Raw genomic sequence first — 18,638 nt, 5'->3', positions numbered from 1 at the left:
AGAGGAGAGCAGAGGAGAGGAGAGCAGAGGAGAGGAGAGGAAAATGGACCTTTGCACCCTCGTGTCGTCTGGGTGAGTTGAGCTGCATGAAAAAACAAACAAACCTGGACACAGGGAGAGCATGCAGTCACCAACACACAGAAGCCAACCTGCACCATCAGAGGGGACAGATGACACATGTGTCATCAGTATTTATTTCCAGATAATTATAACACCCCTTCTTATGTCAGAAAATTCGAGTAATTTTCCTATCACCAGGAACAAACCCCAGATGCCACAGAGTTAGAAGTCCAAGTCAGGACTTTGGCCTCGGGTCCATGTGGTACCATTATGTTTTTGGTGAACGGAGTAATCCTTTTGTGCCTCACTGGCCTCGTTTGTGTTGGAACAAAAATATACCTGTATACGTGAGAAACACTAGGAACCTTCTTCTGATGGCGGTTGCGAAGAGAAAATGGTCAGGACATTGCTCATATGGCCAGGGGCTCCATCAATGTTATCAGTGCTGTGTTGAAGGCATTGTTGGTAGTGGTGCAGGTGGTAGAGAAACAAAAAACACCTAGGACCAATAATTCTGCTCCCAAATTCTTTATTGCCTCTGCCTCGTAGGCAGATACATCTTCAAGAAATAACTTCTGGATGGCCCGTGTTTCTCCACACCTACATTTCTTCCACCAAGACTGAGCTGGTCGGGGAAGTTTTCAAACATGGTATCAACTGTCGCTCTTGCCTCTTGGAAACTGCCTCCAGGAGCTGTTATGCAGTCATATCTTTGAGAGGTTGGAGGCATCCGGCCACACCACGAGTGTGAACTGCCATCTGTTGGCTCTGCGTGCCTTTGTACAAGGAAGCCATGGCGTCCTCTCTTTTGATGTCTTGGGGCTGGTGATTTTTCTCTCTTTTGTGAACTAGGAAAGCCCCCTTCCTGTGCAGGCAGCGCCGACTGGGGCCGTTCTGTCAGCTGATGATGTCCCGATAGCTGGTGAGGTTCAGTATTGAATGACTCACTGACATCTGTGTCAGGCGTTTATTTTTAGCCCATTCTGCCCCACACATATGTCTCTGGGATGTGTTTCTCTCCTCCCTCTGGACCAATGTTTCTGTTGAAGTGACACACAGAGCATTGTTCCTGAACCCTCTGTTGCTTTTGTCTTCCTCACACTAGAACGGCCACAGGAAGCTACAGAAAAGATCTTTTCTCACATTATTAGATGGATTCTTATGGTTTTTGGCTTCAATTTTATATATTAAAATAGGCCCATTGGAAGCACACACGCATACATTCAGATACACATACACAGTTATGCAGAAAAATGTATGTGGATGTGTTACATATGTGTTTAGTGTTATCAGCGTATATCAATATGTTCAAGGAGGCACCTGAAAGATATAGATTCATTTATAAATAAACATGTAAGTGAGCACAGTAGGGGTAAAACTTATAGATCTTAGAAATTAATGCAAGTTTCTTTTTTTTATTGCAGTTTAATTTATCTTGAGTGCCCAGAATGTGAGTGTATCTCCCAAATTGTTCATATTACACGCGTGGATAAGAATTTTCTAGCCACCATCCTTCTGCCTCTGTTTGGTGGATGCTTCTCTTCTCAGCTGGGGAAGAGCTTGTCCTGGGCTGCTCTGTGTCGCAGCGGTTGGCTTCTTCCATTCTGTGCAGTAACTCAGGATGTTTGGATCGGCCTCCCTGCAGGCTGGCGGTAGACTTGGCGGCGTGGCTCACCGTGAACTCTGGGCATGCTGACTGTGAGTTCTGCTTGACTTTGTTCAGTACAACTCTTACAGTCCAAAAACATGGGGATTTGGCTTTGGATTGATTTAAGAGATAGCATGTTTCTATCTCTTCTCTCTCTCTCTCTCTCTCTCTCTCTCTCTCTCTCTCTCTTTTAACACGCACATTTTGTCACAAAACCTCAATATGTCTTGTGAAGTGTGAGAATGTATTTGACTCTAAACATTTGCCCATGCATACAAATATTCCCTCTCTTTCACGTGTGCCCCCAATGTTTACCAGGCATTACATCCTCCTGAAGAATGAACACAACTGCCATCACACAATGATGTTAGTTCCCAACGAGCTTCAATAACACCTGGACAGCCTCAGGAAGAGTAGCCCACCGCACCAGAACAAACCACTGGGTTTTGTTTTCGTGCACACGCTAGTGCCTGTTGGCATGCTATTAAAATGTTTGAATGGGGGGCCTGACACCCGCTACATGGTGAGGTACACTTTACAGCCCAACGGTGTTCTTCTGGGAGACATGTAACTACAAGAGTTATGTCGCTGTCTTATCTTTGGAAACCCCATATCAAGGTAAAATTGTACCTGCCTTTGAGTCAGTGTCGATGACAGAGGAGAAAATCACCTGGGGATTTAGCTGGCTGCTGAGGGTGGAGGCTGCTTAACAATTAACCGTGGCTTAGTTGATTATTGCTAGTCAGAGCTAAAGACTGCACGAAATCCAAATGCCAACTGCTTTTAATCCTGGGAAATCCCATTCTTATTTTGCAAAACTCATTTACTGTAGCTCCTTCTCAAAGAAGATGCTGGGTGGATACGTACTTTTTAGCTAGAGACAAACTTGTCCAAAGGGGACAGAGTAGCCAAGTGAATGTGAACACCCAGTCCCCATAAGCATTTCTGTTCTTGTCTCTTCTAAGGTTTGAGCTCAGGCAGCTTCTGCCATCGTGTCCTCAGAGCATAAACACGTGTTGTGTGAAAATGGCTGTGTATAGGCTCAGGCCTTGGGCAGAGAAAGAAGCTGCCAATCATGCCGTAGCTGTATCCTCCATTTGCAAATACAGTACCGCCAGGCAATGTTCTCTGCCTTCAAGTAATTCTAACTGGTCCTTCTCTAAGAAGTGCCTTCTCTTAGAGTAAAATGCAAATCTTCCTAAATGTGCCCAGCTGATGCTCATGTCTAGTAGATCCTATGACCTCACATCATTCAGGTTGGCGGGCAGAGCATGGATGTGGAATAAGCACATTTGCTCTGCATCTGTTTCCTGCCTTACAATTCCTGCGTTCTAGACTCTCTGTGCTGAGACTGTGTTTCTGTATGTGAAAGAGATGGTGGAGTGAGGAGTCCATAGGTAGATCCAGGACGGAGCTGACTACCAGGAAGGTAAAGGCAGAATTTGAATTTTAGATTCATCCCTACCTCTGGCCATCTAAAGGTGAAGCTGAGCACCCAGAACCAATGGTGTAATTGATCATGCCTATCTAATAAACCCTCTATAAAATACTGGATTCTAAGAGTGGTCTGCTGGTTGAACACAGAGAGCTCCTCGCAGGACAGTATATTTAGAAGGATAAGGAAGTCCGTTATCCTTCACCATGCATGCTGCCCTGTGTGTCTCTGGCATCTGGCTCTTCACTGCTACCATTTATAAAATGTCTTACAATATATCAGCAAACATAAATAAGGTATTTTCCTGAGCTATTTGAGCTGCCTTTGCAATTTTATTGAGCCCCAAAAGTAGGCTGTGGGTTCCTTACATTTTTAGGCAACTCATCAGAGGCATCCCATCAGCTAGAGACTGTGATTAGCATCTGCAATGAGCAATGACCAGTCTTGTGGGCCTGAGTGATTTACTCATGGGACCTGATGCTGCCACAAGGCAGCCTGCTGATGTCCACTCGGGAATTGATTGGGTGTGGGATATGCTCCCATGTAAACAATGTCGGAAGTATCTTGCCTGCTATTGTGAATTTAAATGGGAGAAGGACTTGAAAAGGTATCTAAAAGAGCAGCAAAGTAGTCTGTATCAGTAAAGAGGAGCCTAGGAGTGGAGGCTGGGGAATGTCAGACAAGGAGCCCAGGTAAAGCGGCTACTGCTTCCTGGGTGCTTTGCAAAGCTCACACTTATCTGTGCTTACACTGCTACCTTCAGGGAGGAGAGGCGATCCTTCCAGGGGTGGCGGTTACAACAGCAGTCAGCAGCTGATACAGTTATGACGACATCCGGAGTGTGATAGATGGGAGGAGAGAGGGAAAGGAGCAGTGTTCCCTTTCTGCACTGCCACTGTTTTCTCAAACAGGCTTCCAGTACCGTGGCTGGAGCTGCCTAGGATTTGGCCCCATTCTCTGGCCCCCTTCCTTGGATTCTCAGAGCTGCCTTCAGAGAATCAGGTTTCAGAAACCAACCGATTCAGAGTACGTTTCATCACCCTCATGCTTGTTACCCTGCAAACAGGCTCATGACAACATCTCCAGAGCGCGATGCTCCTTTGTTGTCTTGGAAACAGTTGTGTTTGCCCTTTTAGAGACAAGCAGAAGAGCTGTGCGCATGAAAGAAGAAAAAGAAAAATACACCTCCAGTGTTTAAACTTTAGTCCCTGTACTAGAGGTATCAGCTTCATTTGGTCTTGCGAGACTCTGTTCTCCAAAGAAAATGCCTGTAGTTAGAGAAGGGGCAATCTTAAATCCTCTGCACTTGTCCTTATGACCCGCTAGTACAAACTACTTGCTGTGGAAAAGCCCTTCTTGCTGGTCAGTTTTGTGATGCTCTAATAGAATACCCAAGACTGGTAATTTATAAAGAGCAAAACTTGGTTTTCCTGCAGTTCTGGAGGCCGAGGCATTCAAGAACTGATGACGCCGGTATTGGTGTGTGATGAAGGCCTTCCTCCTGCATCCTCACATGGAAGGAAGCAGACGGACAAGAGAGCAAGCTCCCGTCTCTACCAAGCTGCTTGATAATGGCACCAAGTTCACTACCTGTGATGATGCCGGACTAACACAGAAGAGCTCCTTCTGCCACCCTCACCTCTTAAACACCTTGACTTTTGCTATTGTCCCAGTGGCAGCGCCTGGATTGTATGTTCAAACCATTGCAGCATCTCTACGGCAAATAAGCAGAAAACTAGGATTAATTCTGCAAAATGTGCAGTTCAGGCAACCTGATTTCATCATATTTAAACAGATTTGCCTAATGAATGTGGCATTATCTCTGACACATGGCTTCAGTGCTGGCTGCGTTGCGTATGCTTTTAATAGTCTCATGTACCTTCTGCTTCTTTATCAATCATACATTTGGGGTCTGGTAAATTATTTTAAAAGTCTAGGAGCAAATATTAAGTATAAAGAATAAGAATTCTGACTTTTGAATCTTTTGTTGTCTTATGATTTCACAGCATATAAAACAGAAACACCGGGGTGAGACTTAACATAGTGGTTTTTTCAAGCTCCCCAGGTGTACGGGGATGCATTCCCTAGTCTAGACAAAGAAGGATTAATTGGCTGCCCTCAAAGGCAAGCTTCATAATCTTGCTTAGGGCTGTGCCAACATCTCTTCAAAGTGTGTGATGATGCAAGACCTCGGGCTCCATGCTAAGCCAACTCAACCAGAATCTGCATTTTACTAAGAGGCTGGGATCTTCCTAAAGGACATGCATGGGAAGACCTGCTCTGTCATGTGGCACTCCCTGCTGGGCTCTGCATTTGAAGACCTAAGCTAAGTCTCTCCTGCCTCTTTCAGACATGAGTCAGGAGCTTTGCCAGAGACACTGGGAGCCTGCTCAGTGGACACGCACATTTCCCTCCATGTGTCGGATGTTCCAGAGCAGGGAAAATACGGGCCCTTGATGGGTTATGCGACTGAAAGGACCAACTTCATTCATAACAATTAATTCAAAATATGTTCTCCATCAGAGAACGGCAGCTGGATGTGTGCAACTTTTTGCGTACTGTGTGTGGTTGGACCACTTGTCAGTGCAAGCGCGGCAACCACAGAACGCAATCCACCAGCGGTTAGAATCGTCTGTGATTTCAGTCACCTTTCCTTGGGTGCATGGAGACTCCTTCCTGGCATTTGGATTAGGGAATAAGTCTTGTCCCTGTCCTTGTTCCTGCCTCTCATTCTCTAAGTCCACTAGGTTTGTCTTTCTTCCAGTTGCTATCCTGGTCTGCTCCCTCATCACCTTCCACGCTGTCTCTCACCCTGTCTCTCTTGATGTATCTAGAGACCGCCCCGTTTTCCAAACAGAAGTGTCTTACAATAAAAGAGCAAGGTAACACCATATGCTGTCTCTGCACCTCCTGTCTTCCTGCCTTGCTTTTTCTCAATCTGGAATGCAGTTTCTTCTAGGCCATCTTTTTACACTCAGGTCCCCCCTTTTGCTCCATCGCAGTATTTCTCTTAAAGTTTTATCATAGACCCTTGACTGGCTGACTCCCTCCTTCTAACACTCCTTGGATTGTTGCATTATGTCTATGGATGGGGGTTTTACTTCTTTAATAACTAGACAGAGAAGATTTTGAGAGTATGACCTACACCTAGGTACACTCACAGCATGCGATTTGAGCAAATAAAATCACTCAGCAGTGATTTGAGCACATGCATGTTTGTCTCTGTTCCTTTTACATGGCGACAGAGTGAAGAAAGAGTGATAGGAGCGGTGGGGCTGCGTCCTCAGCACCCCGGCCGCCTGCTAGCTTATGCCCCGAAATAATTACATGGACATTGTATTCTTTTAATCACTGCTTGGCCCTTTAGCTCTAGCCCTTACTGGCTAATTCTGATATCCCGATCAACCCATCTCTAATAATCTGTGAGCACCGATCTTACCAGGAAGATTCTAGCCTACGTCCATCCTGGGTCGGAGCTTCATTGCGTGTGCCCTGGGGATGGGAGCATGGCGTCTCTGCTCCAGAGAGCAGAGCTATCGAGTCTCTGTCTGAGGTGTCTTGCCTCACTTCCTCTTCCTCCCAGCATTCTGTTCTGTTTACTCCACCCTCCTATGTTCTAAGCTATGAGCCCAAGCAGTTTTGTTTATTACTTAACCAATGAAATCAACAGATTGATATATGACACTCCCACATCACTGGATGCTGAACGATCATCAACACCATACTTAAACCCTGTGCTTTATGTTACTCATCTGTAAAGAAAGTGTTAGAGGTAGTGAACTCTCTTGCTTTCTAGCCCAGATGCTCCATTCCTGTTGCTATCTAGTGGCTAGAGCTTTTGCTGGCATTGAATGCTTCAGAACCCACTTTAATTAGGACATGGCCTATGCTATACACAAACTATGGTCATCGGGTTATCTCTAAATTATAGAAAGAGTCTGACATCAGTTAGGTGGGTTAGCTTCACTAAGAAGACTGGGTAAATGACACATTCAACAAACGTTTGCTAAGTAGCTACCTTGCTCCAGCCATATTCCAGAGCCTTGGTGATCCACCACTCAAGATTAGCGAGAGAATCAAATAGAGAAATGAATCACTTTAGCAGAGAATGCAATGTTCTTTCACAAAGCACACCCACCCCCAACACTACCCAGCACAGGGGAGTGCCTAATCTAGTTTAGAAATTACCAGGCGTGGTGGTGGTGGGGTGAAGCCTCAGGTTGAACCATCAGCAGCAGAGAAAAGAGCAGAGAGAAAAGGTGATGCAAACAAACACAGACAGATGATGCATAGAGGGAGAGAGGGAAGGAGGAAGGGAGGGAGCCCTAAGTCCTCACACAGCAGCAACCAATTGCCACACCAGGCTTCACAGCTAGGTTCTCTGCCAACAAACCACTTTCCACTCCCTCTCAGCCTTGCATCTTGAAGACTGTCTGGGAATTCTCAATGTCTGCCTAAGCCATGGTGTTTCTAGAACAGTTCTTTTCCTCCCTGCCCCTGATGTTTTTCATGACCATTCATTGTTTCTTCCGATTCCCTGCCAGCTGGTCCTGTGGGATGGACACAAGAGAGAGGGGTGACTGTTGTGTTAACCCAGAGGGCCCCTCTTCCCACTCCACTGCATGGAACTTGGCTTTGAAAGGTGGACCGCTGAGAACTGGGTTTTTATCACCCATGGCTTCCTTTACCAAAAAACGTGAGCCTTGTAGATATGAAGACTAATTGGTGAATGGCTTGGAGGTCTCTTGATTATAAAGGAATGTGGGGGTGTATAATAATGTTATTACTTTCTGTTCCAGAAATAATCTCTGTAAAACGAAAGGTAGGTAATTTCTAGCCCTCTTTCTGGACTGGCCTGTGGCCATATTTACCATGAATGCCCCATCCTTTTGGGTGCACATAATTTGGGTGGTTGTGGAGCCTCACTTTGCTCGAGCGCTAAACAGTGAAAATCCAGACAGCTGACTGATGACCCTCAGTTCATAAGACAGGGAGAAGAACCTCCAAAACACCAAGGAAACCACCTACACGCAGAGCTTTTGTTTAGTTAATAAGCCCCTTCACGTTAGGCCACCCCTCCCCCAAATGCTTCAGACACTCCATCAGGGCCACTAGGCTCTAGCTTGTAAGAGAGTCACCAATTTCCCTAGTACACAGGGCAACGTTTCAAGTTCTAGACAGACACTCTCATAGATCTATTCCAAAGGCAGGCAGACGTGGTCTCCAGCATCTCCATGACTACACCAAGAGGGGTAGGTGATAGGACACTGCCCTGACACATCTCCATCTATTGACTTCTTGAGCTACCCATGTCCAGCCCAAGAGCAGGGCTTTCCCTGCCAGTGGTGTGAGAAACTGTACATGCAGTCTGGTGTCAAATAGTTCTTAAAAGAAAAAAAAGGGTAACAATAAAGCAAGGCATATAGAGTTGCAATAGAACTAAGCCCCTTTCTGAACAGAAACATAGGAGGAGTGGATTGGGGTTGGGGGAGGGAATAAGAGGAGGGAGGAGAAACTTCAGCCAGGATATAAAATAAATGAATTTTAAAAATTAACATTCCAAACACACACACACACACACACACACACACACACACACACACACACACACACAATGCATGTTCTTTCAAAAATATAGACATTTTGGGGAGCAATGGTCTATATGCATGGAGTTTTTAGGAGACACTTCCTACCCCTCATCTTCCCTTCCTATTAGTAACAATTTAGACCAGCACAGTACATTTCTACTGGTAATGAGTGGTTCTAAGATGTGGCCACTAGCCAACAACTGTAGTCTAAATGCCTATGCCTTTTACCTAATCTTTTAATGTTCTAAGATCTCATTCTGGACACAATGTCACACGCTGTTGTTGTGTGTTCGAGTTCTCGCCTTTGTTGTTCTCTTGTTTTCCTTATTTTGGTGTTCTGCTTGAAGATGCTTATTCCAAAATTGTTGTTGTTGTTGTTGAGATGAGCTGGTGAGATGACTCAGCGGGCAAAGGTGCTTTCCTTCAAGACTCATGACCAGTGTTTTCTCCAAAGGACTCATAGAACAGAAAGAAAGAACCGACTCCCACAAGTAGTCTCCTGGCCTCCACATAAGAACGGTATGTGCGCACATACATGCTGAATAAATCCAGGAAGTTTCTTTTTTTTTTAAAGGAAAAAGGTCCCTCCTTTAAAATGTCTATACTTTTTTCATTATAAGATTAGGACTAAAAAGTGACAAGTCAAGTTCATCAATATTTTATTTTGTTATAAGCATCTCTATTCCCCTTTAAAAGTCTTCTCTAGTAAGGTCGGGGAAACAAAGGATGGGGACCAACTGCACATTCAAGGTACACTTGCATGGTGTCACATCGGGTGCACACCACCAATGTGATGCTCTACTGCTATTGCTGACCTTGATGGCCTCTCTGGCACTCTCCACCAGTGCGATGCTAAGGTGGATGTTGGCCTCGATTGCCTGGCCAAGGAAGTGCTCAGCTGGTCTCTCCACTCCAGAATTTACTTTTTCCCCATTCCCATATTGTGGTCTCTGAAAGGAATCTACCGTGCTTGGCCATGGGAAGGAATGGGGGAGTTTTGCCCATTTCCTGGAAGCAATGAATATGCACAAATTTGTTTCAAATATTCAGCATGGTTGTTTGGCTCTTATTTCCCATTTATTAGTGTCATTAATCATTTGTCCCTAGCATTATCGATTCACGGATTATCTACTACTCTATTTTCTTTCTTAAATTGATTCAACTTTGGCCATTCGGGGTCTTTTTCAGTCATGCCTGGTGTTCCTTTGGCATCCCACACCACTGTGTTCCTTTGGACTGTTTTCTCCCTTTGGCTTTGTAAAACACGTAGAAGCAACGCTGCAGATGGGTTTCCCATGTGTGGAAAATGGCCACCAGTAGTTGTCTGTTTAACGGGTCTTCACTCAATCCTTCAGTGAGCCTCATCATCAATATAGGCTAAAACAGAACACACGATCAGAACACAATATAGGCTAATCAGAATACAAGATCAGGCCCTTGTGAGCAAGGCCCACGTCCTCCCTGCTGGAACAGTGCCCTTGGTCCCAGGTGGCACTGTACCCGAGTATGAAGGAGATGTCGAAGACAGACAGATGGCCGGACAGAAGAACAGGCAGAAGGGGTTGCAAACCATGAGCCAGACATCTTCTGAGACCAAATGCTGCCGCTTCAGTCTTGAGCACTGATCATTTGCAGCTGATAGCAGCAGCCAGCTAGCCAGGTCCATCTGCTGACAGGCCATCTGAGGCAGCCAATTTCAGACACATTTTGGGGAGCTCTCGGGTTAGAACAGAGGGAGAAGTCAGGAGGAGCGCAGAGGGGAATCATCTCTGTGGGGTCATGCGCCAACTCAAATTAACGACTAATGACAACAGATTGTATTTAGCAGATTTTTAATATAAATTAGGTTAATGGTGACACATTTGAAACAGTACACTGAAAAAAATCCGTGTGTAATAACAAGCTAACAGATGTTGGCATTTTTATTATTAATTATACATTTCATTATCATCTGATTATTGTCAAACATCGCTTGACAGGAAAAAAATTGTATAAATGATTCATACAGGTTTGTTGTGATGTTGAAAGGGTCTGTTTTATTAATGGAGTGACTTCCGAGTCTTCTGATACCATTCTAAAAACCTTAGGATTAAGCAATGCACAAAACAGGGCACTCAGTTTCGCATTGTGACTTGTCTTACCCACTTAGTACCCAGCCCACAGAGGCTTCATAGGGGGCACGGCGGCACAAATCAGAGGCCCAGCAGACACCATGAAGACATGTCTCAGAAGAATCTCAGAGAGATCCTGGGATAAATGTGTTACTTCTGAGTTTGGGAAATGGAATTTGGTTTTCGTCTTATTCCAGCAAAAAGAAACTAAGAAATGGGCAGTGTGGATAATCATAAAATGAAATTTAAGGTAAGATTTCACTCCCATTCACAAATCTGCTTATCCAGTGCATGCTCAGTGGATAATCTGCCTGTGCTTGCAATGCAGCCGTTCTGCTCAGACAGCATCCCGCCTAGGATTTGCTGAACACTGCACACTTCTTAGGTATGGTATGGAAGCCCTGTGATTTGTGTGCTCTCTGGGACTTTCGGCAGGCACTGGCTGGATTACTGGGTTGAAGTGTGTGTCACCAGAGGAGACGACCAAAAGTGGCACTGGAGGCTGAGGGTACATGGGGGAAAAGGCAACAGAAGGATCATGAGTAAGAGGACCAGGAGGCTGCTGTGGTCAAGACTGCTAGCTACGTCAGGGAAGCTACACCCATGAAATCTCAACAACATGGCTGCCTAAGCAAGACCTGAACAACTCCAATAATAGTCGACATCCAACATAGATGGGGAAATCTCATGGCGTCCCACCCCTAGATGAAGAGATACAGGAAATTAACAACAGTGAGGGAGAGTTAATTAGCATTATTCATAGATGAGCTACCTGATTGGTCATCCAATACCGAGTGTTTAGCCCTAGAAACATACACATCACTGAGCAGACTCCACAGGCTAGTTTTATATGTTGATTCATTTCTACGGAGGAGCAAGAAATAAACAAGAAAAGATGTCAGACACAGGAGAAGGTAGAGAGAGGGAAGAAACGGTATAATTCTATTTTGATTGAGCAAAATAAATCTCTCCTAAAAAATGGTACAGAGGCACCAGATAACCTTGAGAGAGAGGCAGTGGAGTCAGAGACAGAAAGGACAATGTGCACTAAGTCACTTCTGCTCTTATTCACTTCCTTTGAAAGAGCCTAAGAGAAAAACTCTCTGGAAGTATCTACTCCCAACGGCTTATTACAGCATCACCCTGGCTCACTGCCTGGTCTACAATTCCCGGGGTGAAAATCATGCCCATTGGAGAGCTGTAAGATGCCGGTGACTGATGAGATCACGGTGAAATACTCCTGTTTTCCTGAACACCAAGGAAGGCTCCTGCCATGCAATGCTCTAGGGGAAATGCTGAGTCCTGTATCAGCTAAGTGACTTTTCATGGAAACATTAACCTGGCTTTGAGCCCATCGTCAGGTCTGTGGTTGGCCCAGCCAAACACCTGCCTGTGATTCTCAACTGAAGCAGGTGGTGAGCAGGAGCAGAGAGTTGGAAGAGTCAGAGTTAAAATCCTGCCAGACTACACTTGGGGCAGACACTGTTTGGAGCAGAAGGAATAGTACACTATTCAACAAGACTGTGTGAGAAGCCCTGGGGCATCCTCCAACGAGGTGACTGCAAGCTACTTGCCTTGGAAAGAGTGTGTCATACCATGTCTCTGTTGCCGGCTAAGTTGTCCAGATCCAAAAGTGAACTCTGAAGTCTGTATGCCCTTCACTCACCACCATCACCTTTGCCATTGCTCAATCACCATTTACTCCCAGTGTGTCTACATAGCTCAGAGCCCAGCCTGGATCTGGATGAGATGAAAAAAAAAAAATCAACAACAAGAGGTGACTTTATCAGCAAGGAAAGACCAACGAGAAATGTTTATAGGAGACTCCTGCCTGTAGCACACGGTGTGGAGAGGGTTGTGGGCCTTCCTGTACAACAAGCACCATAGGCTGGTAGTGCCACAGTGGGACAGAACCAAGTACAGCAGGTTCCCCGCTGCAGCCCTGGTACAGAGTTTCTGGTTGAAACCGTAGACCACAGTGGGGCAAAAGAAGGCCTCCTTAGACCATCAAGGTCAAAGAGTGTCACTTTTTACCATGAGGTGTTCTTTGGTTTGTTTTCTTTTGTTCGTTTGTTTGTTTTGAGACAGGGTTTCTCTGTGTAGACCTGACTGTCTTGGAATAGACTCTGTAGACCAAGTTGGCCTCGAACTCAGAAACCCGCCTGCCTCTGCCTCACGAGTGCTGAAATTAAAGATGTGCACCCAGTCTTCATGAGATGCTCTTGATGTCCTGTCCACACATGTGAACTCACAACAGAAAGAGGCAGTAAGGACTGCTATATCGCTGTGCCCAGGGTGTTGGGTGTCCCTGAGAGTGCTCTAGCCAAAGGAGACAGGGCCAATTTGCTGAGGAACTGGAGACAACCAAATTTAGAAAATGACCACAAACCCTGCTAGCAGGAGAGAATTTTGTCAAGGACAGAGAGACACATTCCCGAATCCTGACAGTTTTATTTGAATCCGGATGTGATCAAAGTAATAGTTGAAGTTTTTAAATCCCTTCATCCACAATGAAGCAGACTACCTGTGGTGCGTTGACACTCAGTTCTACCGTGAGTCTTAACTTTTACTTCTTTAATTTGTATTTACTCTTACAATTTAGTGATGTTTCGGTAAGGTTTAATACCGTGCAACCATCATCACAGCCCAGTTTAAGAACACCCCATGTCTCTTTAGAATTCGGTGACTGTTTAGTCAAACCTGTTTCTCATTTGCATTTGTTTGGGGAGCAAAACAATACATGCAGGAACCTGCAGGAACCTGGGGTCTGCTATGTAAAAGCTCGCACGCTGCACACTGAGCTTTATTTCAACCCTTTTCAAAACTATACTTTGAAATAGGGTCTCACTAAGGTACTTTTGCAGCCTCAAATTTGTGATTTTTTTTTTAAGTCTCAGCCCACTGCGTAGCTGGGATGACAGACAGGCCTGCACATCACCGTGCTTAGTCAAAAGTTTCATCCTTTGGTCAGATGCAGTTCTTTTTCACACTGGCAACCTGGACCGAATTTCCAACTCTCACTCAGCATTTGGTTTAGTTGAAACAGGCCTGACACCGCCCCCAGTTGACCTGCACCTAAGCTTAGGCGCTCGACTTTGACTGTTCCTTTCCATGTCCCGTGGTTGAGAGCTACCCAGTTCTCTAATGATCCCCATCGCAACCGTGTTCACAGCTCAACTCAGGTCTAGCACAGATTCCCCAGGTTACAAGTTCAGTCCCCCTGCTGCCAACTTCAGATATCAGTCTGGGCATGAGGTACTTCTAACCAGCCACGTATTATACATATTTATATCTTGTGTGTGTTTTATGACAATTGAGTACCTAAAAACCCTTTCTGCCTTGGGAGAAGTTACTCTTCCTAGGTCCAGTCAAGTCTTAGAGATTTTTTAGGGCCCTCGTCTTTGAGAGACAAACTGTGATATCTCGTGACACATCCCCCACACGTTGGAACTCATGTTTGGGAGACATGACATTCTTCTGACTTAGTCATTGCAGGGCCAGGGACCAGGTAACTGAAAACCAACACTGAGACCAACACCAAACTGTTGATGCATCTTTCCTTTTCTTGGGGACCTGAAAAATTCTGTGTTCTCAGTATTGTCCCATTCATGCCCTTTGGTCCTCCATCCTCCTGGTGTTTGTCCAGAGTGGACAGGGACTACAGAGAAGGGAGATAGCACAGGAACTTTAGGACTCGGGACTCACTAGGTGGCAAGTTCCCTGCTTTTCTTGTTGTCTACCACATTCTTTGCAGTGAGCTGCAGGAATCTCCAGCTGGGAACCATGAGGTTTTCTAGAGATAACGAGGGATTAGTCATCAGGAGGATACAGTGATAAGTGTGGGCCCAGCAAGCAACCTGCAAGCTCAGAACTGATGGAGCTGAACGGGAAAACAAATGCATTGTCACACCCGAAGACATCAACACTTCCTTTTGGTGACTGACAGGGTATCAGCCAAGTTCTGTACAATCTGATGGACCGAGACAACCTGTAGGGTCCAAGAGAGGTAGAATGCCCTACTTCAGAATCTCAGGCTGCACTTCTGAGGTTGTGCTTCTGGAACCTCCCTCAACATGGACCGTATCTTTGCCATAACCTAAGTTTCTACGACAATGGAGGATGGCTTCTCTGACTACGGTGGGATGCAATCAGAAGCTAATATAGGAAAGATGAGAAGAAAACCTCCAATTAATTAAGACTTAAACAACAAACCTCCAAATAATTTATGCTCAAAGAGTAAGACACAAAGGGAAAAAAATGAAGACACAGAACACAATAAAAACAAATATATCATACAAAACTGTGTGGGATGTGACGGGAGTCAGCAAGAATAGGGGATGTTACAGAAACAAACTTTCACAATATAAACAAAGAAATGTCTGAAACCAATTCTCTCTTTCGCTATCTCAAGAAACTAGGAAAACAAGCGCAAAATAAATCCCAAATAAGCCTAAAACATCCAAAAGAGAAAAAAAAATCAATGATATTGAAAGTAGAAAATTGATATATAAAATCAAATAAATAACAAACCACTTTCTACAAACATCAATGAACTTAACAAGATGTTAGCAAGACTGACAAACATACAAGGTCATCAATATCACAATATCACCAGTCATCAATATCACAAATACATCACTAAAACCCCATTGTCTTCTAAAGGAATTCATGCCAAACACATTCCAATGAGAGCGTGTTCCTCTCCAACAGCCACTGCTACTAACTTACCATGAATTTTGAGCACATATTAAAACAGGACACAATTACTTTCGTAGGGTTCAGGAGATCCAAACTTTAGACGGGTTCTCCACATTTCTCACTGGAGGGAAGGTTACAGTCCCTTGCATTTTCCAGTTTCTCTGCCTTCATTCTCATGTCCCTTTCTTCCATCTTGAAAACTGAACATCTTACTTGGGTTATAACATTGTCTTCTACTTGCCAAATTGTCTACATACCCCTACATGAAGGATCTCTACAATCACATGGACTATGCCCCAGGAGAATTTTTGCATTTCAAACATTTTAAATTCAGCACATCTGTAAGATGGCTCATGGCATTTATATACCATTTATTTCTTTCCTGAAATTAGGATGCAGTGACTCTGGGGACCATTATGTAGTCTACCATAGAAGAATCCAAAACTTTAATTTCATAAATATAATTTAGAATGAGTGGAGTTCAAAACTACAAGCTGCTCACCTTCACCAGAATGAAACACACAAACAAAATAGCCTTGCAAGCTTTAATGTAATGGAAAGTTTAATCAAATGGCCTCTTACAGGGAATTTCAGACTCAGGGGTCACTTCTAAGGAGATATACCAGTCTTTAAAGAACCATTATCACCAGTTGTACAAAGTCTCTTTAAGACAGACGTACAGGGAGATACAATGCCACCAATTCGTGAGATTGGCATTGTTATATTGCCAAAAACAAAGATGGTACACAGAACAACAAAACCAAGCTGCAGACCAATATTTCTCATAAACTAAGATGCAAAGATCCACAAAAGTTTAGTAAATCAAAGCCAGAAATATATAAGCAAATCATGCACCATGACCATGTGGAATTTATTCTAAGTATGCAAATCTGGTTACATATTCAAAAATAAATCAGTATAATATACTGTAACATAAGGCTAAAGGAAAAAAAAATCACACAATCCTATTAATACATATAGAAAAAGTATTTGACAAAGTCCAGCACTAATTTATGGTCTCAAAGAACCTCAGTGTAGTAGGAATGGAGGGAAACTTCCTTAGTTTGGCATGTATGTCTACAAAACTCTAACAGTTAATACACATAAAAGGCTATTCCAGTAGGGGGATAGCACTTAGCGTAGCGTTTAGCAGTCTTATTCATGTAGAATGAAAGTCCCAGCCACTTCCCACAAGGCAAGAAAAAGAAATCAAACACAATGCTAAGTGGTCAGGAAGAAAATGAAACCGCCTCTGTTTGCAGAGATGATTGTCCACATAACTAATTCGGTAATCTACGAAATTTCTAGAATAGTTAGTGAAGTCATATGATCATAACGAATATGCAAAGGTTATTTCTACATAGAAATCTTATTTCTACATAACTAAAGCCAAATACATGACTATTAGAAATGAAGGTTGTTATTTATAATTAAGGATTGAAGTGGGTGAATTTAACAAAATCTACATAAAGTCTGTATGCCAAAAATAAAAATAGAACATGATGGAAATGGACAAAACCTGAGCACATCAAGAGCTAACACTCCATTCAGGAACTGAGAGATGGTGAAAGGAGACTTCAGCTCTGTGTGCTGGCCCATTGATTTAATATCATCCCTGCCCGGTTTATGGAATGTTCTATTACTCTTACAACTGTGTGGGAAGCCCAAACTGTCACAGAATAGAGGACTGAGATACTTCAGTGGAGACGAGAGGGGAGCTAGCCTTTATTGAGTACTTACTATCTCTCCAGCCTTTCCTAGATGTATTCTCACAACGTCTCCATGAGACTTCAAGCGATACACTGATTAATGACAGAAATAGTCTAAGAAATGTATCTGTATCAGCTACTTCTCTGCTGCTGTGATCCAACATTGTGACAAGGTAGCATACAGAAGGAAGATTTTATTTGGGTTTCTGTTCCAGAGGGTTAGGAATCCATCATGGCAGCAAACAGCGGGCAATGCAACAGGAACAGAAGTCGAGAGCTTACATCATAAGTACAGAGCCCAGAGAAGGAACCAGATTTTTAGCTCTGAAAGCTGACTCAGTGATGTACTACCCCCAGCGAGGTCTTACAACCTAAACATCCCAAACAGTGCCACAGACTGGAGACAGAGTATTCAGATAGGGGCAGCACCTACGGGGCACATTCACAAATCAAACCTACTTCTCCCAAGGTGCTGATGAACCAAACAATGTGCAAATCAAACAAGCAAAGGGAGAATGACTCAATCAAGCAGTGTTGTGAGCTGTAGTGTGGCTGCTGTGAGTAGAACACGGCACTCTTTTACACTAAAGTAGGAGACACACACATAGACGGAGCATAATATAAAATAACTATAAACACTATAGTAAGTACAGACTAACATAGCCACATAGTTACTATAGCAAGTGTTATGTGCTGTACACTGTTCTTTCATACAAGTGACAGCAAGACACTAAATGTCTTGCATTGAGGTGTTCTCTTGTCTAAGACATCACTCAGCAATAGAGTTTTCTCAGCTTCATTGCAATTCCACAGGTCCACTTATGTAGCGTATTATCAACCAAAATGTTATGAGCACATGGATGCCATGGGAAATGGCAACTGCTGAAATGAAAGAGAAGTTGACTTAGAAAACTTAGTGGATAGGAGCAGAGCTGGGCTTTTAACACTAATCAAACTAAAAAATGCTGGAACATGGATCAAGGCGGTCAACTGGTTGACTAATTACTTCCCATCACCAGTATGGTGTTAATTTACCAAACAGACGTCTATGCTCTAAGTGGCGTGCCTTTCAATCTAGACACTGCCTATTTAGGCATTTGTACTAGTGAATCTGAGAATGATCATTTCAAAGAGATGAACTGATTTCCATTTTGTTTTTCTTCTTCCCCCTTCTCTAGACCCCAAAACCATCACCAGAGGGACAGATGTAGACACTGAGAAGTGGGTCAGTGCCACCACCTGTGGAATCTGTCCTGCTGGTTACTCACTTCTTGTCCCCAACAAGGAAACCTATGAATGAAATGCTATCAGCTTCTCCAAGACTTGAAGAAAAGACTTGAGACTATTCCCTAAAATACAGTATATATATATATGTGTGTGTGTGTGTGT

At 43.9% G+C, this 18,638-nt stretch overlaps 1 protein-coding gene across 10 annotated transcripts in view; it reads right to left on the bottom strand.

Moving 5' to 3' along the window:
* The window catches only part of Sema6d (semaphorin 6D), a 513,469-nt gene that overhangs the window by 128,828 nt on the left and 366,003 nt on the right, over positions 1–18,638 (bottom strand). The window lies entirely within an intron of this gene.

The sequence above is a fragment of the Microtus ochrogaster genome (genome assembly GCF_000317375.1).
Source record: "Microtus ochrogaster isolate Prairie Vole_2 chromosome 14 unlocalized genomic scaffold, MicOch1.0 chr14_random_1, whole genome shotgun sequence".
Taxonomy (NCBI): Eukaryota; Metazoa; Chordata; class Mammalia; order Rodentia; family Cricetidae; genus Microtus; species Microtus ochrogaster.
This window is presented reverse-complemented; position numbering and strand designations above follow the sequence as displayed.